The sequence below is a fragment of the Anolis sagrei genome, chromosome 4, assembly GCF_037176765.1.
Source record: "Anolis sagrei isolate rAnoSag1 chromosome 4, rAnoSag1.mat, whole genome shotgun sequence".
In the NCBI taxonomy this organism is placed as follows: Eukaryota; Metazoa; Chordata; class Lepidosauria; order Squamata; family Dactyloidae; genus Anolis; species Anolis sagrei.
The window spans coordinates 178108461-178135555 of record NC_090024.1 but is presented as its reverse complement, the minus strand read 5'-3'; the positions used below and the strand labels follow the sequence as shown (position 1 = coordinate 178135555).

The 27095-nt window shown below is 44.3% G+C and overlaps 1 protein-coding gene across 1 annotated transcript in view; it reads right to left on the bottom strand.

The window, feature by feature from the left end:
• DMBX1 (diencephalon/mesencephalon homeobox 1) overlaps window positions 1–18383 on the bottom strand; it is a 36231-nt gene extending 17848 nt beyond the window's left edge. The window contains exon 1 of the mRNA XM_060773443.2: window positions 18122–18383. The gene's annotated coding sequence lies outside the window, so the exon portion shown is untranslated. The remainder of the gene's footprint in view (window positions 1–18121) is intronic.
• Window positions 18384–27095: the final 8712 nt, after the last annotated feature.

The window sequence follows — 27095 nt, the reverse complement described above, 5'->3', positions numbered from 1 at the left end:
CTATTATGTAAAGATGCCTGTATCTAAATGCTGATAGAGATGTGCAAATACTGATATGCAAACAAAAAATAATAGCAACTGTATTGTCAGAACTGCACCTTCAAGCAATAACAGCAATTGGCCGCTGATAAAGTGAAAACGAGTAGCACTTCATGGTGGGATGGTTAATGGAACCTCCCATCTCGCTGTGCCAATTTTTAGCCTATGATGTCAAAACATATAGGAACCACACAACAAATGTAAAAGGATGACTATGTCTCTCTTTTTCCTTTGTCAATTGTCCTACCATGACTGCTTCTACTCATCGTAATACTCCTATTTCCAAAACCACTCTTTGTAGTCCTAATACATCTCAGGGCCTCTTTCTATGGTACATGAGAGAACAAAATAAATCCCACCATTTCTGTGAGATGGGAGCACTGAACAAGATCTGGTAGACCAATATTGTTAAGGGTAGAGATTGAACAGTATTGTTAAGCGTAGAGATTATACACTGTGTGTGTGCGCGTGTGTGTATACACACACATGTGCGCGCACACACACACACATTATCTATCTATCTATATATGGGTGATCTCACAATTGCACATCTGACTGTGCCTTGGACACCACAAACTTACGTTTACCTGTTGTGCAATAGACAAAAGCACCCTATACACCAAGACAAAAATGAAAGGGAATCCTCTGTATCTGCTTGCAGAGCAATGGACTGAAATAGAGTGTCTCTTATACAGCCTCTGAAAAAGTTATTTTTACATTAGCATAATACCCTACCATGATGTGGGCCTGTGTGTGAGACCATTGCAGGGAGCTCATTTCTTCTTTTATGTGAAATTGGGCCAGAAGGTTATGTATGTATTCAAGGTTCAGTCACTTATGTGGGTCAGGCAGGTTGTCCACAAATTTCTGCTTGCTAACCTCAGGATGAATCCTTGTTCTCTTGCCTCTGTTTTTCATTTTGATGGTACTGTCTAATTTGTCAGAAAGGTGTGAATTCTTCATTACCACACAGATGACCTTCGGGTACCTTCCAAATCTGCAGTATTATCAGTGTATCTACCATCAATATTATTAATAGGGAGTAGTGATGGATAACCTGCCTTTCAAGTGCTTTTTTTGTGTGTGTCAGGAGCGACTTGAAAAACTGCAAGACGCTTCTGGTGTGAGAGAATTGGCCGTCTGCAAGGACGTTGCCCTGGATGATTTGATGTTTTTATCATCCTTGTGAGAGGCTTCTCTCATGTCCCCGCATGAGGAGCTAGAGTTGATAGAGGGAGCTCATCTGCCTCTCCCCAGATTCGAACCTGCGACCTGTCAGTCTTCAGTCCTGTTGGCACAGAGGTTTAACCCACTGCGCCACCGGGGGCTCCCTTTCAAGTGCTGCATGTGACTCTCAGACTAATTCCAATGTTTTCTACAAGCAAAAACAGTTTAGCCATCTGCCAAGAAACATCTGCTTTCCTTATGGCTAGCTGCTGATTCATAGAAGAGAGACAGAAAGAAAGATTAGGAGAGTTATAGCAGTTTTACACAAGTTTAACTACCATGGCTCTATTCTACAGAATCCTAGAATTTGCAGTCTGGGAGGGATTTAATATTCTTTGAGAGCCCTGGCAGACTTCCTTGAACTAGAGCATTGCTATCTACCAAAGGATTCTAAATATCTAACAAAACTAGAAATACCATAATTCTGTAGGAAGTAACCATGATAATTTAAAATAGCATTGAATAGCTATAATTGGTGGTGGTGGTGGTGGTGGGGGGGGGGGGTTAAGAAATGGGGGATTGTGGGAAATATGTGAAAAACTCTGTCACCCACAAATCACTGTCTTCCGACTCATTCAATCATCAGAATGTGGTTTTGCAAAAGCACCCTATAAGAGAAGGAAATTCTTGATAGAAAACAAGTTTCCCCCTGCCTGAGTTTCAAGAAAAATAATAATTTCTGCACTAACTTTTTTCTTATCCCCTTCTATATTTTTTTAAAATCCTTCAGACCAATGTCTACAAATTTCCTTTAAAATAAATGGGTTGTAAACTCTAGCTCAAAGCTATTCCTGAAACAAACCCAATACTTATTGAAAAATCCTCTCCTTTTATATGTGAAAATACTTGTCAACTCTGTTCATAATATATCACCCCATAAGATTTCCTTGAAAACATCCAGATAAAGTTGCAATGGAAATCTAGCTTGAAATGTTAAAATTAGTTGTATATGTTTAATGTTCTTTTGCTAGAATCGAACTCTAAATGCTCTCCAGCATAAAAACACTATGAATGAGATGTAAATAATGTATATTTATGTCACGATTTTATAGACCTTATATCCTAATTTTTGTTGATATTTTATTCTAATGGTTTTCATTATTTGGTACCTTAATTCTGAAACTCTTCAAGAAAAAGTTTTTAAAGTATTTCATATGACTGCCATTACAATTCGGCAATGTCTGAGGTAGCAAGGATTGTTCGCTCGTGTTATTTTGCCAAAGAGTACTTTCTCAGATCTAAGGTATGTTTCACCTCTCAAATATTTCTACTTGGGTCAATGTATGAAAGCTTGGCAAAGTTGAGAAGAATTACTTTTAGAGTAGCAATCTCTAATTGCAATGGCATTGAAATGCTGGTGCTGCCAGTATTTTATACCCAGGTTATTTAGCTGTCAATTGCTGCTGGAGACACAAACATCCAATACAGTGGACCCGTGGTTCTGATGTCAGCAAAACAGGTCTGTTCAAAGTTTTAGTCCAAGCCTTTAAGGAGCTGTGGATTGAGCACTCCACCAATGCTGGAGCCAAAAGCCTCCACTGACTGACTGATATATAAAAGATTCAAGATGATGCTCATTCTCTATGACTTTTGATACTATTCACCACAACATCTTTATGGATTAACTTTGCTCAGATAGGTCTTGGAGGCACTGCTCTTCCCTGGAGAGGTGATGCTGGAGAATTCCTGTTTGACTCCTTGGCCACTGGCTTGTGAATCCCTCAGGGTTATGTCTTGCCCCTGTGCTAGTTAGCATGAAACTGCTGAGAATGATTGTCAGGAATTTGGGGGTCAGGTGTTACTAGTATGCTGAAGATACCCTATTCCAAGGAAGCCGTTCCTGTGCTAAACCAGTGCCCAGCACGAGGTCAAGCAAGCTAAAAGTTAATCCAGACAAGACAGAGGTGCTCCTAGTCAGTTGAAAGATGGGAATAGTTATTCTGTGTGAGTCCAGGTTGCATTCTTCCTGAAAATGTAGATTCACAGTTCAGGGTTATTTCTGGATTCAGCTCTGAGCCTGGAGGCCCAGATTTCAACAGTGACCCAGAGTGCATTTGTACTGTTAAAGCTACTGCACCAATTGTACCTGTTCCTGCAGAAGTCAGATCTAGCCACTGTAGTACATGCCTTGGTTATATCCAGTTTGGATTATTATACTGTGCTCTACATGAGACTACCTTTGAAAAATGCTCAGAAAGGCAGCAGCCATATTGTTAACTGGAGCTTGCTACATGAAGCATACAACTCTTTTGTAACTTTAGCTCTATTGGCTAGGCCACTGGGCCATTTCCTTGAACAAATAAAAGTGCCGATGACAACCTGTAAAGCCCAAGATTACTTGGAACCAGGCTATTTGAAGGACTGTATCACCCTTTATTTAATATCTGAGCTGTTGTGGCTTCTGGAGAGAGCCTTTCTGCCAACTTTGGGTAATACAGAACAAGTCTGCATTACTCCAGAACAGCTCTGTGTGGCATTTGGCTGCGATAGGACTGATCCACCACTACACTGACATCAGTGATCAGTGTAGATGGGGCCTTTGTCAACAAGCTAAACTATTTTATGCTACCTGGCTTTTAGAAACTAATTTGGGTTGTCTTTTAATGTTGGGTGGTGCTGTTTCAAGGTCTGTAGATACTCTTGTAACAAATTCTTAATGCTTAAGAATTGTAACTTTATAAATTATTTAATTGTATAAATAATTTTTATATTTCTACTTTTATTGTATATTTTGCACAATGTATAGGAGTTCCGTAGCAGATGGATCAGACTGCCAAAAGCTCTTTGAGGTGGGTAACAACTTTGGATGGAGTAAGTAGTTCTAAGTGGAGCAGTTCTAATACACATCTCAATAGACAGTTGGGGGCATGTTACCAATGCCGTAGGAGGCATGCTATCTACACTATAATTTATTAGCAACATGTTTCCTTTATACAATCTGTCAATAATTTCACATAGTCCTAAACAGGTTAGTACAGAATTGTCTTGTGTAAAAGAAATATGGGAAAATGTTCTCTCATTTTATATAGGAGACAATGTCAAAGCACAGGGCACATTTTAAGGTGTTGCTTCTTTTATTCTTCCAATTGCCATATCTTGCCTGTACTATGCAGGTATAGCTCAGGCAATGAAGTGGACATTTTCTGGGGAATTACTCCCAGAGATAGAAATAACAGGGGGGAAATATAGTTTCCTATACACATGAGACATTACTCACATATATGAAGCACTTTTTTCAAGCTATTAGAATTGAAAAGCTAGTCCCAGTGGAAAAAAGAAACAAAATTGTGGATCAGTTATAAAAATACAATATTATATATATATATATATATATATATATATATATATATATATATGACCACAGAAGCCTTTAAAGGACAAAACTGTATTTCTGCATTAACAACAAAACTATATATTATTTTTATTACTTTATCATTACCTTTAAAAAATGATTAATATATTACTTTTAATTTTTAATTTTTTTAAAAAAATATGCTTATTATTAATACTTGAATCAGGATACCTAGAATTTTTACAGCTATAAAACTGCGAGGTATTCCCTTTAAAAACATAAGAATAAAACCTAAGAACTGACAGATTTTGCTAACGGAAGGAGAATCCTTTGCAAAGAAGTTCCATTAACCAGAAGGTAAATGTTATTAATAGTATTTGGGCCTCTTTGCCCTCATATGTGTTAGCAACATAGTCCATTACAGTGGACAGCATTTGCTGCGAAAGCCCAATGTAAGCAACACAAAGAACAACTAAATGAGTGATAAATTGCTAAAGTTTTGCCATGCATGGTTAGGATTTTTTTCAGCACAGCTTTGAGGATCTAACTTCAGGCAACTCATCTGGAACTTTGCTTCAGCAGTCACATTCATGCAGATGCATTTGCTTGTTTGTCTTTGATCAATTTGATCCTGACCCTCACAGAACATGCTGGATTGCTATAGCCAGAAGTCGTCATTTCAGTTTGGACACTGCTGAATGTGTTTCTCTGGCTTTTGTTATGATATGTTTGCTGTTTATGAGAGATTGATGACTCTAGGGACAAAACCCATTACAGTTATCCACAGGCTACAGAGACCAATACTACGTTAAAAAAAAACGTTAAAAAAAAGAGAAGGGAGAGAAAAATGCTCCTAGATTCTCCTGCCAGAGTCCACTTTTTCTGACCCAAAAGGATCCTTCTCTTGTAGTCTGTGATATTGTCCCTTGAGGGCACAGCTAATAGGTATGAGGTCCTAATAATGTGACAGATAAGTGCAACAGTCGGCAAAGTGGACAGGAGCTTGGTCTGTCAGGCAGTAATTGCTTGTACTGTGAAGACACAGATAATATTGGTTACAGTGTGTCACTACATTTATACATGCAAACTCACATTAAAAGGGAAACACCAACAACAATAATGCTATGAAGTGCAGAAAACAAAACTGATAAATTATACACATAAGAATAAGCAAATACCTTTTGTATATAGCAGGATGAACTTCCCTGTTTAATACTTACAATTATGTAAGTTGTTTTCCTGCTTACAATTATGTAGCATACAATCCATACAATTTGTCAAGTTACAGTTTGTGTAACATGGTGGTGTTTACGAGTTGATCAGTAGTAACACAGAGACCTGATTTTCTGGAGTATTTTTATACTACTCCGAGGGCACACCACTTTCATTAATTAAGGGCAGTCAGATTGGTAAAGATTCATTCGAATGCCAAAGCACTCATGCTAGTACCATGTGAATGGACACCTCTTTTCTGAATAATCGGGATGAGTTTCCCCAATGCTTTGCCCACAGACTCTGTTGAACTCCAAAGAAAGTTATTTTTCTGCCCTTTGGCTCTGTTCTAGCCCAGCAGAGACTTTTTAAAATAAGAATCTGCTTCCTGGAAAGTGCCACAACCCCTTTTAATTAGATACCTAAAAGGTTGCCTATATGAGGTCACTTACCACTGACATGTTGGGGAGACTCTCTATGCAAGGGAAGAATGTGTAATGAACTAAAATGTATTTAGTTTATTTTACAGATAAGAAGCCATTAGAGATTGATAAGACACCATTGTTGTCATCCCTCACTCCCACTGCTGAAACACATCATAGAAATAAACAGCAATACTCCTAAAGTAACACCCAAAAAAGGGATGTAGCATGGGCAAGTCACACTCTCTCAGTCTCTGAGGAAGGCAAAAGCAAATCCCCTCTGAACAACTCTTACCAAAGATTGTCTTTGGGCAGGCATGGCAAACTTGACCCCTCCAGATATTTTGGACTTCAACTCCCACAATTCCTAACAGCTGATAGGCTGTTAGGAATTGTGGGAGTTGAAATCCAAAACACCTGGAGGCAGGCATGTAGCCGGGGGGGGGGGGGGGGGGCTTGGGGGGCTTCAGCCCCCCCCCCGAAATTTTCATGGTGGTCCGCAAAAAGGCCTTACTGGTGCATTATTTAAACTGTTATGTTTATTCATATCATGATCTGATCACCATGCTCAATATATCCCATATGCATGGGGGTATTGGGGTAATGATACAAAAGGTTTGCTAGGCTAGACCCTCTTTCACTCAGACACAGCCCCCCCCCCCCCGAAACTCAGCCCCCCCCAACCCCCCCCTGAAAAAAATTCACACACCCCTCCCCCGAAACGAAATCCTGGCTACGGGCCTGCCTGGAGGGGCCAAGTTTGCCCATGTCTTAGGGTCACCATGAGTTGGAAACAATTTCAAAGCAAACAACAAAAAGTTATCATATCCAAAGGTTTACATATTTTATTGTTTTGTTTTATTCTGCCTTTCCTCCAATAAGTTCAATGTAGTGCATATAGCTCTCTATCTCCACTTCCACTATTTCCTCACAATTATCTAAAATAGTCCATCATCTCATCATCTGCAATCAGCAAAAGAAATTGCAGCTATTTTCTGCTGGAAGATATTTCAAGTTGTTTGATGTAATTGTTATTGTTTCCATTATAAATGACTGATATTATAATCAACTAAGCCAGGAGTAAGAATAAGATGGTCTTGCAAATATTGTTAAACTATAAATCTTATCAATTCTCACCATTGCCTATGAGCCTAGGGCTGATAGGACATGCAGTATGATCATATCTGAAGGACCACATTATTTCCTACTCCGATCTACACCTTCTCCAATCTGATCCCCTCCATAGGTGTTGATTGCTAACTACCACTATTCCCAGATACTGTTGGCACAATGGAAAGTTCAGACATAATAGAGTTGTTATCCAACACCTATGGGGACTTTCCCCCTTGTTTATAGCTTTCTTGGAACATTTAGGTTTTTAGTTTTCAATTGAAAAGGAGTTCTTGCCATCTGGAGATATTATGATACTATCAAGGTTTAGGAGAAAGAAACAGGGATGTCCATTCTTTATTGAAAAGCAGATTATGACTTTGCTGCCAGAAGCACACCATTTTGCAAGACAATACTTGAAAAAGTCTTGCTGCACCAAACATCAACTCCTGACTACCTTTGATCCTCCACTTCTATCCAAACCCACCTGCTGAAGCAAGTCATTTTTACCCTGTAGCCCTGAAAAAGAGGTTTACCATAACATAATGTGTGTGTGTTTGTGCTTTCAAGTCACTTGTTGCTAATATAATAAGAAAGCACAAAAAGGCCTATATATATCGATTTCTGCCCCTTTTCTCTTTTCTGATTTCCCCCTTATGGTAGATAAACCTGTACTGATGGTCTCACCACAACTTGTTCTTAGTAGAGACTGAGGCTCTAATGGAAGTAGTGAATCTGTTCCATATTTCTGTACCATCCTCTTAATGCGCCTAGTCGAGATGTTGAAGTCTAGTGCCTCAACAGATTCAGCACCTTGGACGGTATCTTTAGATTTTGGGCCAAAGCCTAGTGAAAGATTCACTTCTCCAGGGACACCATATCTATCTGAACCCATTGCTTTCAACTACCCTTTCCACCTGTTACCAATACAAAAAAGGTTTACAGTTTCAAACACTTCTGTACACACCAGCAAAGCTGTAAAATCCTGTCTGACTTAGTTAAGAATAGCCAGGCAGGTAAAGACAAAAACTCTTAATTTAGTAAGTTTTAACAACTTGTAGTGTAATCCCTTTTCTATGTCTGCCTAAAAGAAGCAAGCCCAAACCATATGTCTGACTACCTCTTAACTTTTAAATTGTGGATTGTGTCAGATGGCTGGTTTCTAACTTTAATGTTTCATGCAGCTATTCTGGGTTGTTGTGAGCTTTCCAGGCTGTATGGCCATGTTCCAGAAGCATTCTCTCCTGATGTTTAGCCCACATCTATGGCAGGCATCCTCAGAGATTGTGATTTGGGCTCTGATCCTGGAGACCAGGGTTGAAATTACTGCTCAGTTTTGGAAACCTACTGGATCGACCTTCAGCGAGTCACATTCTCTCAGCCTAAGAAGAAGGCAATTTGAACAAACCTTGCCAAGAAAACTCCTTGATAGGGTTGCATTGACTGATCTGAAGACACATAACAACAAACAAGGGAAAGATAGTTCCAACAGACAAGAGTTCTTTCTCCCACCCTGGACCTTCCACAGATATATAAACCCAATTTTCCTAGTTTTCAACAAATCTCACAACCTCTGAGGATGCTTGCCATAGATGCAGGCGAAACATCAGGAGAGAATGCTTCTAGAACATGGACATGCTGCCCGAAAAACCTACAACAACCCAGTGATTCTGGCCATAAAAGCCTTCGACAATAAACTGAAAGATATATTAAACAAGAAAATTAATACCACAGTGCCTTCCAACCCTGGCTTTTAATACATCTGGAAGCATCAATTTCCAGTCCTATACTGATTCCCCTTAACTTTAGCCGAACTGACTAAAGAAAATGCACACAACTCCCTTGCTATACTTTATTAATTCCTGTGGTTCGAGTAACAGCCTCTCCAAATCCCACCCAGACCCCTCCATTTGCGGTGAGCAAAGAGGAAAGAGCTGGGCTTGCCTTTGGGGAAGCCAGGGGCTGCTTTCAGACAAAACTGTTATCCATTAACATCCAATTATCACTTGGTCCAAGCCATTAATTATAAATCAGCCTCCTAATTGGGATAATTAGCTCTCTGCTGCTTAATGTAGTGTGACTGATGCCTTTGGAAAGAATGTAATCACTCCATTTGTTTAGCTTTAGGAGAACAATATCAAATTCATATGCTGCTTTCATTTCAGACTTATCTCATCCCCCCCCCTTTCCCCTTGACATTAAGAGGGTATTTGGTTGGCCGGTTATTTGTTTGGGAGCCAGTCCACTGACGGGTCTATGTCCTAGAGTAGAACTAAATAACCCCACAGGAGAAAGATTTCCCATCAGAATCCAAGAGCAGCTGAACAGCTTGATTTCAAATGCACATCTCAAGTCCCCAGCTCTCAGTATAGCTGCACAGGAAGGGACAAGGTAAAATATAGTTGGTGCCAATGCAATATCTATTTGCCCTTTGATTACTTAACTTTTGCTACTTCATCACACTAGAGAATGAATCCACTTTAAATCTGGTTTCTGCCTCCTGCAGAATTCTGGGGTTTGTAGTTTAGTGAGGCTGTTAAAGGCTCCTCCCTAAACTACAAAGCCCAGAATTCTGCAGGAGGCAGAAACCGGATTTAAAGTGGATTCATTCTCTAGTGTTATATTGTTATGTCTTATTTTTTCTTCTTCCTCATATCATTCTAAACTTCAGCTGTATCAGTGATGTGCCTTGATTCCCAGGTAGAAGAGAAATGGTCTTAAAATAGATTTCACTTTCCTTACTTTTAAATTCTTCTATTTTTACTTTATTTTATTTTCTTGGGGTCTGAAGGATTATGAGAACGTGTTGTCGAAGGCTTTCATGACCGGGATCACTGGTTTGCTGTGATTTTTCCGAGCTGTATGGCCATGTTCCAGAAGCATTCTCTCCTGACGTTTCACCCACAACCTCTGAGGTTGCCAACCATAGATGTGGGCAAAACGTCAGGAGAGGTTTGTGAGGTTTGAGAATAACTGAGTAACTCTAAAACTAGCACGGTGGTTGAAAGAAAGTGCCATTCTCACCTTCCCTCCATTTGGAACTCTTCATTTCGCAATTTTTAAGATTTCAGAAGTTTGTTATTTTTCCCGTGTCAGGTGAGACTTGAGAAACTGCAAGTTTCTTCTGGTGAGAGAGAATTGGCCGTCTGCAAGGACGTTGCCCAGGAGACGGCCAGATGTTTTGATGTTTTATCATCCTTGTGGGATGATCCTTCTTTCATGTCCCCGCATGTGGAGCTAGAGCTGACAAGAGGAATCATAGAATCATAGAATCATAGAATCAAAGAGTTGGAAGAGACCTCATGGGCCATCCAGTCCAACCCCCTGCCAAGAAGCAGGAGCTCATCCACGGATTCTCAATCCTGATAGCAAAAGAGTTTAAGCCATTGCACCACGGGAGGGGGGAGTGGGCTTCAGAAGTAAGGACGCAGCTGGAAAATCCTCCCCCGCAAAGCAAAACGAACAACAGGAGGGACTGGATTGTTGTAGGTTTTTGGGGCTATATGGCCATGTTCTAGAAGCATTCTCTTCTGACGTTTCGCCTGCATCTATGGCAGGCATCCTCAGAGGTTGTGAGGTCTGGAGGGACTCTTTGCTTTCTTCGGATTTGCGCAGGAGATTCTCCCGGTGAGTTGCAACTACAGAAAGCATTTCCACAAATATATAAACCTCAGTTGCCTAGTTTCCGACACACCTCACAACCCTGAGGATGCCTGCCATAAATGTGGGTGAAACGTCAGGAGAGAATGCTTCTGGAACATGGCCATACAGCCCAGAAAACTCAAAACAACCCAGAAAGCGTTTCTCTCCCAAATCTGTTTAAATTGCGATTTCTGTACCCTTAGCCGCCCCTCCTTATCTACCTCGTTGTTGACTATAGAGTTTATAGTACGAAGTGTCCAAACTAGCCACGAAACCTGTGGTCTAGGCGCCTATTTTTGGTTGGTTCAAATCTATTTCTGCCTCCTCGGGTTTTTCGGCGATCTCTTGCGCAGGGTGGCATTTGGCAACCCGTTTCCTCCTCTGGGCTGGAAGGGGGAAAGAGAGAGGGAGGGAAACGCCACCCCCTTCCGACTTGATGTTTCATTAATGAGGGGCGCCCAGAAAGCCGGAGATAGCTGCGGGACATGATTAGATATTTATTACTGTCATTTACATGGGAAATTTGAAGAGTCAACCAAGTGGAACTGAAAGGGGGGCGGAGGAGGAGGGGCCGGGGACACACACACACACACCCAACAGAAACCGAAGCGAATCCCAGGAAGGCGCCCCGGTGTTGTTATCCTGGCAGCTGGGCTGAAGGGACAAGGAACAGCGGGAAGTTCCCCGAACAAAAACAGAGCGGACAACTAAAGCGGAACGAAAGCGCCCTATGGATAAATGGTGTGGACTCAGGCGCTGCCCAAATGGCGACCAAAGCCTCGTGTGTATGGCTTGTCTACTTCGTCACACTAGAGAATGAATCCACTTTGAATCCGGTTTCTGCCTTTTGCAGGATTCTGGAGTTTGTAGTTTAGTGAGACTGTGAAAGGCTCCTCCCTGAACTACAAACCCCAGAATTCCGCAGGAGTCAGAAACCGGATTTAAAGTGGATTCATTCCCTAATGTGATGAGGTCCCGTTGGCATTCCTCCTAAAAAAATCAGGCTTTTCTCACTTTTCAATACCATATTAAAAAATATCCCCAACTTTGGAAACTTTCTCATGCCGTGCAGGTTATTCCTAGCCTTCCGCGGGACACTGAACTCGTCCCCTTTGACTTTATGCCAGTTTTCGATATTCATAATGACACAGGGACAGATGGTTCAAGTAAAACCTGCAAAGGAAAAGGCGAAGCAAGAAAGGAGGAAGCCAAACGTTGGTGCCATAGATGCAGGCGAAACGTCAGCAGAGAAATTAGGCAAGTGGAGTTTATATATCTGTGGCATTTCCAGTGGAATGCCGAGTTTCTTAACAGACCTTACAACCTCTGAAGATGCCTACATAGATGCAGGCAAAACGTCAGGAGAGAATGCTTCTAGAACATATACAGCCCTGAAAACTCACAACAACCAAGTGATTCTGGCCATGAAAGCCTTCGACAATACGTTTGTGTATTGTTTTGAGAGGCGATGGAGCATTTGGGAATTTGTCATCGACGGGGCTCTGGTTTTCTTGCTGGCTTCCAGAGCCGTTCATGGAAGAGGACCTTCGCTTGGAAGCCCCCCCCCCCCCCCCCGCATTAAGGAGAGGAAAAATAAGCAAGCTGTTCTGAAATAGTAGTATTTTAAGGTCAGTGGCCATCAAAAAGATCTTCCCAGGTTGGGAAGGAAGGGGGCGACTGGTATTTTGGACGTTGTCCTTGTATTTGCGAAGAAAATAACAACCCCTCGTCTCCTACCAAGTGAAAACATCCTGTTTTGTGATGGTGCAGAATGTTGCAGAATCCGGTAAAGGCCTAAAATCGACAATTTCGGGTCAAGGGTAGCAATCCTTATGGCGATCTGGGTAGGGGAATTGTTTCTCGATGGGGTGAGGAGTGGAGTATCACTTCCACAAAACATATCTAATTGAAGAACCACTCCAGATTGGGGATTGGAAGTTTTTTTAAGGATAGTATAATCAAATGGGCTTACTCTCATTTGGTTCGGTTTAAGTGGGCTGGGAACAAACTTTCCCTCCAGAATCCAGATAATGGGCCTTTCCACACAGCCGTATAACCCAGAATATCAAGGTACAAAATCCTAAAATATCTGCTTTGAGCTGGAATATATTGCAGCGTGGACTCAAACAACCCAGGTCCCTTCCACACAGCCCTATATCCCCAGAATATCAAGGCAGAAAATCCCACAATATCTGCTTTGAATTGGCATATCCGAGTCTATACTCAGGTAATGTGGGATTTTCTACCTTGATATTCTGGGTTATAGAGCTGTGTGGAAGGGCCCAATAATATCGCAGTCTGTGGCTGGACCTACATTGCCAAACTATGCAATTTGGTGTGTATTATTTAGCAGTGTAGATCCAGCTTATGTTGGAATTCTTCTCTCACAGTGGTTCCTTTTTCGTTTTGGAGGTCTAAAAGTGTCAAAATTAATGCAAACGCCCACTGTCTTGGGTTCAATTCATTGATCAAGACATTCACAGGAGAGAGAAAAAGAAACTCTACATTCCTGTAGACTTCAGTAGAAGAAGTTTGTTCACCCAGTAAGGAACTTTGAGGAGCTCATCATAAGCCTCAGGAAACTTGTCTTTTTTATTGACCAATTGCGGAATGGAGAATATATACAGTGCTTCCTATATATATATAACTGAGAGGCGCTATTACAGGCATGGACAAACTTGGGCCCTCCATTTCCTAACACCCTCAGGCCCTTTCCTCTCTTTCTCTCTCTCAAGACAGACAGACAGAGAGAGAGAGAGAGAGAGAGGAAGAACTGTTGAGTTTCCTTTTTCTCGCTCTTTGTGAATTCGCTTCTTTTGAGGGGTGGCTGAATTCAATGTATGTGTGTGTGTGTGGGGGGGGGGGGGATCAGATCGAATATTGAGGACTCCGTAGAAAATAAAATAATCTTAAGGGTTTACTCTCAAGTAAATAGATGAAGCTCATCCGCCTTAAGGGATGCATTCCTTAATGGAGCAGGGAGTTTTTGCGGAAGTCGCTCTCGCTTTTAGAGAATTTGCCGTCTGGAAGGACGTTGCCCAGGGGACGCAAGGATGTTTTTCCATCCTGTCGGAGGCTCCTCTCATGTCACCGCATGAGAAGCTGGAGCTGACAGACGGGAGCTCACCCCGCTCCCTGGATTCCAACCCCTGACCTTTATGTCAGCAGTCCTGGCGACACAAGGGTTGAACCCATTGCGCCACCAGTGAAAATATACTAAGTTCACATGATCCTTTGGGGTCCACAGAACTGCAAACTAAGCACATCGTTTCACCCATAAACACATTGAAACCAAGGCTGGTTCTACACCGACCATACGAGGCAGTCTGAACTGACTTGAACTGCAGCATTCAATACAACAAAATATTCCAAGAAGAGAATGCCAGAAAAAAGTATTGTGAAAGATCACTTCATCATTCCAAAACATCCTTTCTCTTGAGTGTAATGAACTGTATTCTTTAATGCAGTCCAAACGGCATTATTATATGATCACTGCAGAAACAGCCGGAGAAAACATGTTTTTCCATCTTTGTTTGAGGGAAAGCTGGTTTCTAACTCCAATTCGCGATGCACCTGAAAATTATTTCCCAAACGTTATCATGGCTTGGCTTTAAATATTTGGGATCAAAAGAAACGAAACGAAAAGTCAGCCTAAAACTACTTGTTGAGCCGCAGGTGGGGATGAGGAAACCAGGACGCCAATTACACTTGAAAGCCAACTCCATTTGTTTCCATATGCTTGAAAACACACCCTCCCTGAAGGTTAGAAGAATGGCGATGTTTTGATGAGAAGTAGCCCTGAAAAACCCGCGCAGTGGGGGAGAAGCAGAGCGATCCTATATAGACACCTTCCCTCGGAAACCTGTTGCTCTCACTGTCACCCGTTACGCCCAATGGCTGCAGTTTTGTCTAGAAGGAAATCGTGTAGAAAATGCGCCCTTGGGAACAGTTAATACGTCGCCCTTCTCTGGAATGTGTCCAGATCAGAGCGACTAAAATGATCAAAGGACTGGAGAACAAGCCCTATGAGGAACGGCTTAAAGAGCTGGGCATGTTTAGCCTGAAGAAGAGAAGGCTGAGAGGAGACATGATAGCCATGTATAAATACGTGAGAGGAAGTCATAGGGAGGAGGGAGCGAACTTGTTTTCTGCTTCCCTGGAGACTAGGACACGGAACAACAGCTTCAAACTACAAGAAAGGAGATTCCATCTAAACATTAGGAACAACTTCCTGACTGCGAGAGCCATTCAGCAGTGGAACTCTCTGCCACGGAGTGTGGTCGAGGCCCCTTCTTTGGAAGCTTTTAAACAGAGGCTGCATGGCCATCTGTCGGGGTGCTTTGAATGCAATGTTCCTGCTTCTTGGCAGAGGGTTGGACTGGATGGCCCAAGAGGTCTCTTCCAACTCTATGATTCTCGGAATAAAGCCAATGTTGACGATGACATTGACTTCCGGTGCAGGCCTCTATCCTTTTGATAGCTCAACCAGAGTGGACCCACTGAACCAATGGGATTTACTTCACCTTTATCATTCGTTCAAAAATGTATGATTTCACAGTTAGGATAGATACTTGAATTTCGGCCGAATATTTCGAAACCATGCACCCCAATCAAGTGGGATCCAGATTCCGGACCTACCAATAGAATCCGACGGTCCGGAAAAGAAAGACCCATTGCTTTCAACTTTCCGGAAGTGCCTTTCTTCCCTTCCTGGATTCAATACAGGTACATAGATTTTCCTACAATATCCACCAGGTTTTGGGGTCTGGGTTGAGCCATTAGTTGATGGGCTGCCTTTCCTAGGAAGGGCCTAATTACCTAAAGAGTGGAGGCCGTTTGATGTCTTTCGCCCAAAGTTTATTATTTTCTTGGCTCAATAGTATGACTGAGAGGAGCTATTACAGGCATGGGCAAACCTGGGTTCTCCATGTGTTTTGGACTTCAACTCCCCCAGTTCCTAACAGCCTCAGGCCCCTTCCTTTTGCCCCTCAGCCGCTTAAGCCGCTTAGAATCCACTCTAGGATTCTAAGACTCCCCAAGACCTAAAGGCGATTCACCCTCAAGGCCATGTAGTCGAGCCTCACGTCACTGTATAGAATTAGTGCAGTTTGACTCCACTTTAACTGCCATGGCTCAATGCTATCGAATCCTGGGAGCTGTGGTTTTCCAAGGTCATCAGCCTTCTCTGCCAAAGAGAACTCATGGTTTTGCGCCATGGCAGGTAAACTAACCCTTGCTCTTTACACGTAAGCTTCTGCTGGTTATGAATTGTGCTTCTGGCACTCTGCTTCACTTTGTGGAATCACCCCCAAGTGAGGGTTATTTTTGAGCCTAGCAGCTCTTGATTCCTATCAAAAGTGTTTCTTTTATTCAGTGTCAGGAGCGACTTGAGAAACTGCAAGTCGCTTCTGTGTGAGAGAATTGGTCGTCTGCAAGGATGTTGCCCAGAGGACGCCCTAATGCTTTCCTACCCTGTGGGAGGCTTTGTCCCCGCATGAAAAGCTGGAGCTAACAGACGGGAGCTCACCCCGCTCCTTGGATTGTGGGATGCTTCTCTCATGTCCCTGCATGAGAAGCTGGAGCTGACAGACGGGAGCTCATCCCCTTTCCCGGATTGTGGGGTGCTTATTTTATGTCCCTGCATGAGAAACTGGAGCTGACAGACGGGAGTTCACCCCCTTCCCCGGATTATGGGATGCTTATCTCATGTTTCCGCATGGGAAGCTGGAGCTGACAGATGGGGGCTCACCCCCCTCCCCGGATTGTGGGATGCTTCTCTCGTTCCCTGCATGAGAAACTGGAGCTGACAGACGGGAGCTCACCCCGCTCCCCGGATTGTGGGATGCTTCTCTCATGTCTCCGCATGAGAAGCTGGAACTGACAGACAGGAGCTCACCTGGGACTCCTACAGTTAATGTGGTGACAAACTGCATTCATTCTACAATCTATATGCACCCTTAATGTCTCTTTCAACGTGATCCTAACTCCACAATCGTTCTCGTGGTATATCCCCCCCCCCTTTTTTTTGGGTTGGAAACTTCCTCCCGGTGCCTTCAGTTGCCGGGGACCCCCGTTCCCCTCTTCCCCTCGGGCTCCTTGGGCTGTTTAGCTTATTAAAACATCATTATGTAAATAGGGGTGAAATTTACCATCTACCCCGGAGGGTAGCGATCTGGGACGCGCAGGAGGGCGATCGGAACAGATGGGAGGACGGGAGAATTTTAAGAGGAAACGCAAAGATTTGAGAAAGCCCCCAATCCCGGGACCAAACTTCGACCCCCCCCTCCTTCCCTCCCTCCCCAGGCAAGAGTTCAAAGGCGGGCGGCGGACAAGTTTGCAGAGCGGGCCGGAGTATTAAAACCATTTGTGGAACCGCGCCATCGCCGCCTCTCCAGAGGGGGAAAATATATATAAACAAAGTCAACGCGCGCTTGGCTCTTTCTGACTCCTTGGGACCATCTGCTAGGCATTTACGTTTGGAAAAGCGAGGCAAGAGATAGGCCTCCGTTGAAGTCAAAGGGGAGAAAGAGAAACACATGTATGGGGCAAAGAAACGAGGGCAGAGAAGGCAAAACTACAGCTCCCAAGAGTAAGGATCAGGCATGGGCAAACTTGGGTCCTCCAGGTGTTTTGAACTTCAACTCCCACCATTCCTAACAGCCGCTTAAGCGGCTGTGGGGGGAAAGGAAGGGGCCTGAGGCTGTTAGGAATGGTGGGAGTTGAAGTCCAAAACACCTAGAGGCCCAAGTTTGCCCATATCTGGTCTAGATACGCCAAAAGGAAGGGAAACGAGGATCATGGCGGAAGACGAGGGAGACGGGCTTCCACCACGACTCAGGCCACGTCCACACTGACCATTTAACGCAGTTCGAAACTAGCTTCCAACCGCGGGGGGCAGCTAACAAAACTCCCCCCAAAGTGCGCAAAACCAAGCCTTAAATGAGCATCAGTGACTCTGTGTTTTGTGCCATCACCATCCGGGCCTTAAACTGGTCCCAAATTTTCGCATGGAAACATCTGTACCTGCTTCTATATCGGTTTGAAATTGTATCACACCGTTCAGTGTAGATAGGCCTGGCTAGGAAGCCCTGAAGGCTGGGAACTTCCTTTTGGATCCGAAGGGGACTGACTCCCTTCCCATCAACCCAGCGCCAAAGGAGTCTCTGGATCCACTTACCTCTCCGCCGAGTGTCCTCCTCCTCCTCTTCCTCCGAGGGCGACCCTTTTCTCTGGGAGGCTTCCCTCTCAGGCGAGGAGGAAGCGGACCTTTCCAGCTTTTTCGGGCTCCTTCCCCGTCCCTTTAGGGCCAGGGATGGTAGGAAGGAAAGCGAAGCAGGTGCGGGACTCTCTTGGGCCGCAGAAGGAGTCTAGGAAGGAAGGAAGGAAGGAGAGCTTTCGCTGGCCCCACTTCTCCCCTCTCCTCTCCGGCTCCCGCCAAGCTGCCATCGACTGCGAGAGGCGGGCCCAGGAAGGATTTTTAAAAGGCGCTGCACACATCCCCCGCCGCGCGCCCAATGGCCCACCGCCGCGTCAATCAAAAAAAGAGGGCCTTGCTCAAGCTCTGCCCGCCTCTTTCTCCTGAGCCCCTCGCACTCTACCTCCCTTCCCTTCTCAGAGCATCTTAAAGGGAGGCTGGGGCCTTGTTATTGTTGTCTTTCCCTTTACTCCAAGGCCAGCCAGGTGGAGAAGTCTTATTGAATCCTTGGAGAACAGGAGCAGGAGTGAGGGAATGCAAGGGAAAGGGGAGAACGTGAGATGACCCCCATGTTTGGAAACGTCTCTTCAAGAATGAGAAGCCCCTTGGTCCGCCTTCATTGTCGTTATTATCTGGAAAGAAATGTTGCATTTTATTCAATTCGCGCAGGCCCCTTATACGAGTCCACACTGACCATATAATGCAGTTTCAAACTGCAATTGATTTGCACTGTAGATTGCACTTGATCCCACGCTCTGGGCACCTACTGCTCTCTTACAAGGTTTTTCTGCTGGAGACTTTGCGTCCTTCCAGACAAGCCCTATATCCCAGGATCTGATCCCAGGCATTCTGCTTTAAACTGGAATTTATGAGTCCGCACTGATAGACAATCTGGGATAAACAGAAAACCTGGAATCAGATCCTGGGATATAGGGCCTGCCTGGAAGGGCCCCTGGATCTGCTTTAAATTGATGCACTTCCTGTCACATGAGGTCACAGTTTTGACCCTCTGTCAGAAGTTTCAAACTTTCTAGGTAGGACCTGCTTTTTCTGCTATGACTGACACATCCCTTTCACATCCCTGACACCCTTTATCTGGAACTCCAAAATCCAAATAACTCCAAGAATGATCCAAATGGGTAGCTGGCACCTTTATTTTCTGATGGCTCAGTACACACACACTTTTTCTCATGCTCAAAAGTATGGAAAACGTTGTATCTTCAGGCTATGTGTGTAAGGTGTGTGCACATGCATATATGGCTTGCAGCTCTTCTGATGTCTGAGGTGGAGTATCCATTGACCTGTAGAGCCCAGTTGAGGTGGTTCAGTTCATCTTGAAGGAGGTGGGGTTCGCAGATTCTTTTTGCACGGTCTGTCAAGGCTTTAATGGTGCTTCTTTTTTTGACTTGGAGGATGGTTTGTTGTTATGTAGGAGGTATATTAGTGTCACTAGCGACTTGAGAAACTGCAAGTCGCTTCTGGTGTGAGAAAATTGGCCGTCTGCAAGGACGTTGCCCAGGGGACGCACGGATGTTTTACCATCCCGTGGAAGGCTTCTCATGTCTCGCATGAGAAGCTGGAGCTGACAGACAGGAGCTCATCCTGCTTCCCGGATCTCGGTCAGCAGTGCTGCTGGCTCAAGGGTTTAACCCACTGCGCCACTAAGGGCCCCTAAGGTGTCTATGAAACAAATGCATTTCGCATTCGCATTTTGAATTAATAATAATTTAAGTCCATATTGCAAAAGGCCTAGGCTTAAAAAGATCAAGCCACTGCTTGCTATAACTTTCACTAGGTCAGTGAGACTTCAGTTTTGTCCTTCTTGAAAGGGAAGAACATGCTGGGTTGTTGTGACTTTTACGGGCTGCATGGCCGCCTTTCAGCAGCATTCTCTCCTGACGTTTCGCCCGTATTTATGGCAGACATCCTCAGAGGTTATGTTGGAAACTAAGAAAATTGGGTTTATATATCTGTGGGATGTCCAGGATGGAAGAAAGAGCTCTTGTCTGTTTGAGGTAGGTGCGAATGCTTCAGTTGGCCTAGTTTCCAACAGACCTCTGAGGATGCCTGCCTTAGATGCAGGAGAAACATCAGGAGAGAATACTGCTGGAACATAGCCATACAGCTCGGAAAACTCACAATAACCCAGTCATTCCGACCATGAAAGCCTTCGACGAACATGCTATCCCAAAAATATATCCCGAAGGCATCACTAGTCTACTTCTATCAGAAGAAAATGAAATTATCTTCTGTCATCTCTTGTGCGTATCCTGTACGTATCTGCGAGTCCTCCTTGTGACTAGGGCAACTCCTTTACAAGGTTTCCTTGGCGAGATTTGTTCAGAAGAGTTTGTCATGTGTCTGAGAGAGAGAGAGAGCGACTTCCCCAAATGTCATGAAGTGGATCCCTCAAAGTAAATCTGTCTAAGTTTGCACCGCCAATGCTTTTTTTTCGTGTCAGGAGCAACTTGAGAAACTGCAAGTAGCTTCTGGCGTGAGAGAATTGGCCGTCTGCAAGGAGGTTGCCCAGGGGGCGCCAGATGTTTTACCATCCTGTGGGAACGTTAGACCTCACAACCTCTGAGCAGGCCCGTAGCCAGGATTTTGTTTCGGAGGGTGGGGGCTGAGTTTGATGGGGGGGAAGGGGCGCTGAGTCTGAGTGAAAGAGGGTCTACCCTAGCAAACCTTTTGTAACGTTACCCCAATACCCCCGTGCATATGGGATATATTCAGCATGGTGATCAGATCATGATATGAATAAACGTAACAGTTTAAATAATGTACCAGTAAGGCCTTTTCGCAGACCACCATGAGAATTTCGGGGGGGGGGGGGGCTGAAGCCCCCTGAGCCCCCCCCCACCCCCGCTACATACCTGCCTCTGAGGATTTTTTTTGTCGTGTCAGGAGCGACGTGAGAAACTGCAAGTCGCTTCTGGTGTGAGAGAATTGGCCGTCTGCAAGGACGTTGCCCAGGGGACGCCCGGATGATTTGATGTTTTTTTTATCATTCTTGTGGGAGGCTTCTCTCATGTCCCCATATGAGGAGCTGGAGCTGATAGAGGGAGCTCATCCGCCTCTTTCTGGATTCGAACCCGCGACCTGTCGGTCTTCAGTCCTGCCGGCACAGGGGTTTAACCCACTGTGCCACCGGGGGCTCCTCTGAGGATGCCTGCCATAGATGCAGGCGAAAGGTCAGGATAGAATGCTTCTGGAACATGGCCATACAGGACGGAAAACACACAACAACCCAGTGATTCCGGCCATGAAAGCCTTCGACAACACATCCTGTGGGAAGCTTCTCTCATTCTTAGCATGAGAAGCTGGAGCTGACAGACCAGAGCTCACCCCGTTCCCCGGATTCGAACGGCAGGCAACAAGAATTTAACCCATTTCACCAGTGGGGCTTCTTAAAAAACATACGCTTCTTGAAATGCGAATATAGAAAGCTATTTAAGGGTGAGTTTGAAGAGTCCTCGTAGGAGGCCTCTGGCAGAGACAGAAGGTGACCCTCGCCGCGGTGTGCGGGAAGGCGTTAGGCTGGGATTAAGATTGGATTCCTCCATAATCCGAGGGATTAAAGGAGGGGGGAGAGGGGTGGCACAATGAAGAGGGACTTCTTTTTTTCCTCAAAAATTCGTTTCCTTTAATTTTTGTCTCTTTCACACACTCTTTCCTTTATAGCAGTTCGCCTTGCTTTTCTCTCTCTCCTCTCGCTCTGCAGGCAGCCGAGGGTGCGCCTCTGTTTCTCCTCCTCCTTTCTTTCCTTTTTTCTTTTTTTCTTTCTCCTTCTCCTTTTCCTTTTTGGCAGAGTTGGCTCCTCACGGCAGCGTCGGGTTTTATTTGCTTTTCGGCTTTGTCATGCCTCTGCAGCCGAGAAAGGGGCGAGTGGTTGAAAGCCTTTGCAGGGATTGCTCCGAGATGATGCCCGGGCCCTCCTTTGCCTTTCGCTCCTCTCCCATCATCCCAGAAGGATGGAGGGTGGGATTGGGGAGGACAAGACGCCATTTCAGGTTCCAAAACACCCTGTTTTAAAATGACTGCGGATAAGAGGATTAAAACAATAATACCCTTCTCTTCTTGAGGGGTTTTCTCTCCCCCCCCCCATCCCTCCCTCCCTCCCCACTCCTCCTCCTCCTCCTCCTCTAGAAAAGATTTCTTCTCCCAGAGCAAAACCGTTTAGGCAGGAATTAAGGGAACAAGAAAGGCTGAAAGTTGCGGGGATGGAGCGGCGGGAGGGAGAGAGGAAGAGGAAGAGGAAGAAGAAGAAGGGCTCGAAAAGAAGAAGACGAAGCTGTGCACTTTTTAAACCATTCCCGTAGTTTTCCATAAACAATATTCATTTTCTAAAAACAAGTTCTGATTTTAAAAAGTACGGGTAATAGAGAGTTTGAACTTGTAACACCGGGATATATCTAACGGGGAGGGAATCTGGATTTGCTGGGTTGTTGGGAGTTTTCCGGGAAGCATTCTCTCCTGACGTTTCGCCTACGTCTAGGGCAGGCATCTTCAGAAGTTGTGAGATCTGTCGGAAACCAGGAAAAATGGGGTTCTTTCTCCAGTGTGGGAGATAGAACTCTTCTCTGTTTGAATGTTGCAATTGGCCACTTTGATTTGCATTTAATGACCTATCAGTTTCAAGGTCTGGCTTCTTACTGCCTGGGGGAATCCTTTGTTGGGAGGTGATTAGCTGACCCTGATTGTTTCTTGTCTGGCATTCCCTTATTTTTCAGTGTTGTTCTTTATTTACTGTTATGATTTTAGAGTTTTTTAAATACTGGTAGCAATATTTTTTTAAAAAATCCTGGTAGCCACCCTGGACATTCTACAGATATATAAATCCCATTTTTCCTAGTTTCCAACATATCTCGCAACTTATGAGGATGCCTGCCATAGATGCAGGCGAAACGTAAGGAGAGAATGCTTCTGGAACATGACTAATATAGCCCGGAAAACTCACAGCAACCCGGTGATTCCAGCCATGAATTGTTTCTTAAAATGGGGAGACAGTGTTTTCTCAAACGTCGGTTTTAAATGATAAAATCGAGCTTCAAATGGAGAAAATAAATCGGGGGATTAAAGACTGGCTCTGTCAATATGATGATGATGGGCTCCTTTTTCTTTCCCCTGAATCTTTTCTCTTTTTCCGCGCCCAAACTTTTTTCTTGCCTACCTGGCACTCAGGTGTGTGACTCAGAGTTGCATATGTTACCATTCGCTTTATCCATTTGTACTGATTTTCCTAACTTAAGGCTCGTTTTTTTCTCACTCAAGGCTAGGAGAGGTGAAAACATTGAGGGTTCTGTGAAAACCTATTCTGGATCCACCTGGTCTTTCTCAATGAGGACATACGTGTCGTCGAAGGCTTTCACGGCCGGAATCATTGGGTTGCTGTGGGTTTTCCGAGCTGTATGGCCATGTTCCAGAAGCATTTCGCCCACATCTATGGCAGGCATCCTCAGAGGTTGTGAGGTCTCTTGAAACTAGACAAGTGGATTTATAGATCTGTGAAAAGTCCAGGGTGGGAGAAATAACTCTTCTCTGCTTGAGGCCAGTGTGAATGTTGCAATTGGTTACCTTGGTTAGCATTGAATAGCCTTGCAGCTTGAAGACTGTTTCCTGCCTGGGGGAATCCTTTGTTGGGAGGTGTTAGCTGGCCCTGATTGTTTCTTGACTGGATTTCCCCTGTTTTTGAGTGTAGTTCTTTAATTACTGTCCTGATTTTAGAGTTTTTTTAAATACTGGTAGCCAGATTTTGTTCATTTACATGGTATTTGTTGAAATTGTCCACATGCTAGTGGATATCAATGACTTCTCTGTGCAATTTGACATGGTAGTTATTAGAGGATATAGTTTTCCAAATGGTCAGGTCAGCAGGCATGTAGCGGGGGGGGGGGGCTTGAGGGGCTTGAGGGGCTTCAGCCCCCCCCCCCCGAAATTCCCAGGGTGGTCCGCAAGAAGGCCTTACTGGTGCATTATTTAAACTGTTATGTTTATTCATATCATTATCTGATCACCATGCTCAATATATCTCATATGCTGGGATAACTATACAAAAGGTTTGCTATGGTAGATCTTCACCCCCACCCCACCCCCGAATCAAACTCGCCCCCCCCCCCATCAAAATCCTGGCTAAGGGCCTGGGTCAAGGGTTTGCTTGAGGCACCTTCCTCTGGACAGGTTTCTCCCTTTTTCCCTCTATTGGTGCCTCTTCAAAACTCAAAGCACTGTTGGTAACAGCTGACCCCCAGTTGGAAAGCTTGAGTGCCAAGGCTTCCCAGAGCTTGGTGTTTATACCACATTGTTTAGGTTAGCTTTAAGCCTACCTCTCTTTTGTGGTTTTCCACCGACATACCCTTTCCTGCACAGGGGCTTCCCAGAACAGTAGGTTTTATATTATTTGGAGACAGTCTTTCTCAAACTGGGGCTCACTGAGAGTAGAATAGGCATGGGCAAATTTGGGCCCTCCAGGTGTTTTGGATTCCAATTCCCACAATTCTTAACAGTCTCGGGCCCTTTCTTTTTTCCCCTCAGCCACCTAAGGAAACGGCCTGAGGCTGTTAGGAATTGTAGGAGTTGTAGTCCAAAACACTTGGAGGGCCCAAGTTTGCCCATGCCTGGTGTAGAAGGTGATGGGACTCTGAGTCTCAGAAGATTGAGAAGGAAGCGCCAAAGTTCTTCCAACCTTGCCGTTTTGCCAAAGTTATATGAAACCCCATTCTTTGTGCCTCCAGCCATCATGTTCTTTGACGGCCCTCTGTGTAGATGGAAACCTGTGGCGTCAAAAGCGCACCACACCAATTTCGTCCAGGTGTATTTGTGCATATATATAGTGTGTGTATGAATGTGTGCATGTACATATGTATATGAGTGTATGTGTATATGTATATATGGTGTGTTTTTTGGGTTTTTAAACTTGTTCCGCTGGGGTTTTGTGTGCGTGTGTGTTTATGGGTGATGGACACTCGTTGGACTGTTAGGTGTATTGTGTCCAAATTTCGTGTCAATTCGTCCAATGGTTTTTGAGTTATGTTAATCCCACAAACGAACATTATACACACACACACAGAGAGAGAGAGTATTGTGTGTGTATATATGCTCTATCTATCTATCTATCTATCTATCTATCTATCTAAATGGAGCCCTGCTGGCCAGTGGGTTAAACCGGCGAGTTGCTGAATTTGCTGACCAAAAGGTCGCAGGTTCGATTCCGGGGAGCAGCGTGAGCTCTTGCTGTTAGCCCCAGTTTCTGCCTAACTAGCTGTTCGAAAACAGGCAAATGTGAGTAGATCAATAGGTACCGCTCTGGCGGGAAGGTAACAGTGCCATGCCGTCATGCCGGCCACATGACCTTGCAGGTGTCTACGGACAACACCAACACTGGTTCTGCGGCTAGAAATGGAGATGAGTACCAACCGGACACAGGGGAAAACCTTTATCTTGGGGTGTTGTAGGTTTTTCGGGCTGTATGGCCATGTTCTAGAAGCATTCTCTCCCGATGTTTACCTTTTTATATACAAAATCAATCGTGACTGTTTTGTGGGTGTTTGCAGCGAAATGTCTCTCCAAGGTTTGATTTGATTTCCGCAAGAGAGAGAGAGAGAGAGATAGAAAACCAGACAGAGAGGACCCCCCCCCCCAAATAAGAAAGAACTACTTTGACTTTCCTCCTAACTTTTCAGAAAGGGTGGGCCGGGGGGGGGGTGGTCTCAAGCCTGGAGTTCCTCCAGCCCTCCTTCAGATCTGGGCATCAGGGGGAACAAATCCTTAAACCTCAAGCCTGCTCGGATTTTCTTTTGAAAGGGCGCTTCAAATATGTTTTCAATGAATTCATGGAAGTGGGGTTCGGGTGGGTGGGTGGGGGGATAGGTAGGGAGAGGGGAGGGGGAGAAAACTTTAAAAAATCTGTTTAAGTTTATAAACAAGATTAAAGAAACAATGTCAAGGGTCTTATGGAAATGGTGATAGTGCCCCTTTAAATAACAGCAAGCGGAGATTTTCTATATCACTGTGCAGTTTAAAGCTGCCTTGATGGACTGGACATTAGTCCTCCTTAAATCCTTCAGAAAGCAGCTTTAAGGAAAAAGGCTGAGAGGAATTTCTTCTCGCTTTAATTGCTTAAGAAACGGTTCCCACAATGAGCGGTGGCCTAGATTCGCCTCTCATTTAAGTTCTGATTTTTCAAAGTTCACAAGTTAATCCCCTTTCAGTCTCACACGAATGCGGTTGGCACCGGGGACAAAGTAATGGACAATGTGGGGAGGGGGGCAGGTTTCCAGCCATTGGGGGGGGGGGTGTTAAAAAAACACCCTCTTCTCTTTGGGGGGAGAGGGAGTGAGAGGCACGGCGTGGTCTTGATTTGGTTAAGTAGCTATTTTAAGAGCTTGTTATCATTAGAATATGGAGGTGACTTTGCACATCAGAAGGAACTATCTGGCCAGAGAGGGAAAGATTTTCCATTTTAACAATCTGCAGGGAAGCTCTTTACCTTGTAGACTCAGAAATAGTCAACAAAACTGATCCCCCCCTTCTAATTAGAAGAAATATACAAAACCAATCAGGTTTTTGACTATTTAGTCACTTATTTGACTGAGTCTGTTCTGAAGCTAAGAAATCACCTCAACCAATGAAATGGAGGGTTTGTTTCCTCATTTCTCGTATCGTTTCCGAAAAATACACCAAACTGTTGGAGGGAAACCGAAATGGAAAAGGTTTATATTCCACAGAAAAGTGGAATCTGAGGGGGAAAATGTAAATTCGCCTTGGAAACGACAGCTTAATTCCACTCAGTATTCAAACCTGTAATAGATTCCTGTTCGCCTCCAAACCTTGAATGCATCAGCTCTTGGATATGAAAGGTTTTGTTATTTGGAAGGAGTGTCTAAAACTAGCCTTTTTTGAAAAAAAAATCCAAGCTGAGATTTAATCGTTCCAATAATGGGAACGTGAGGAGGAAGTG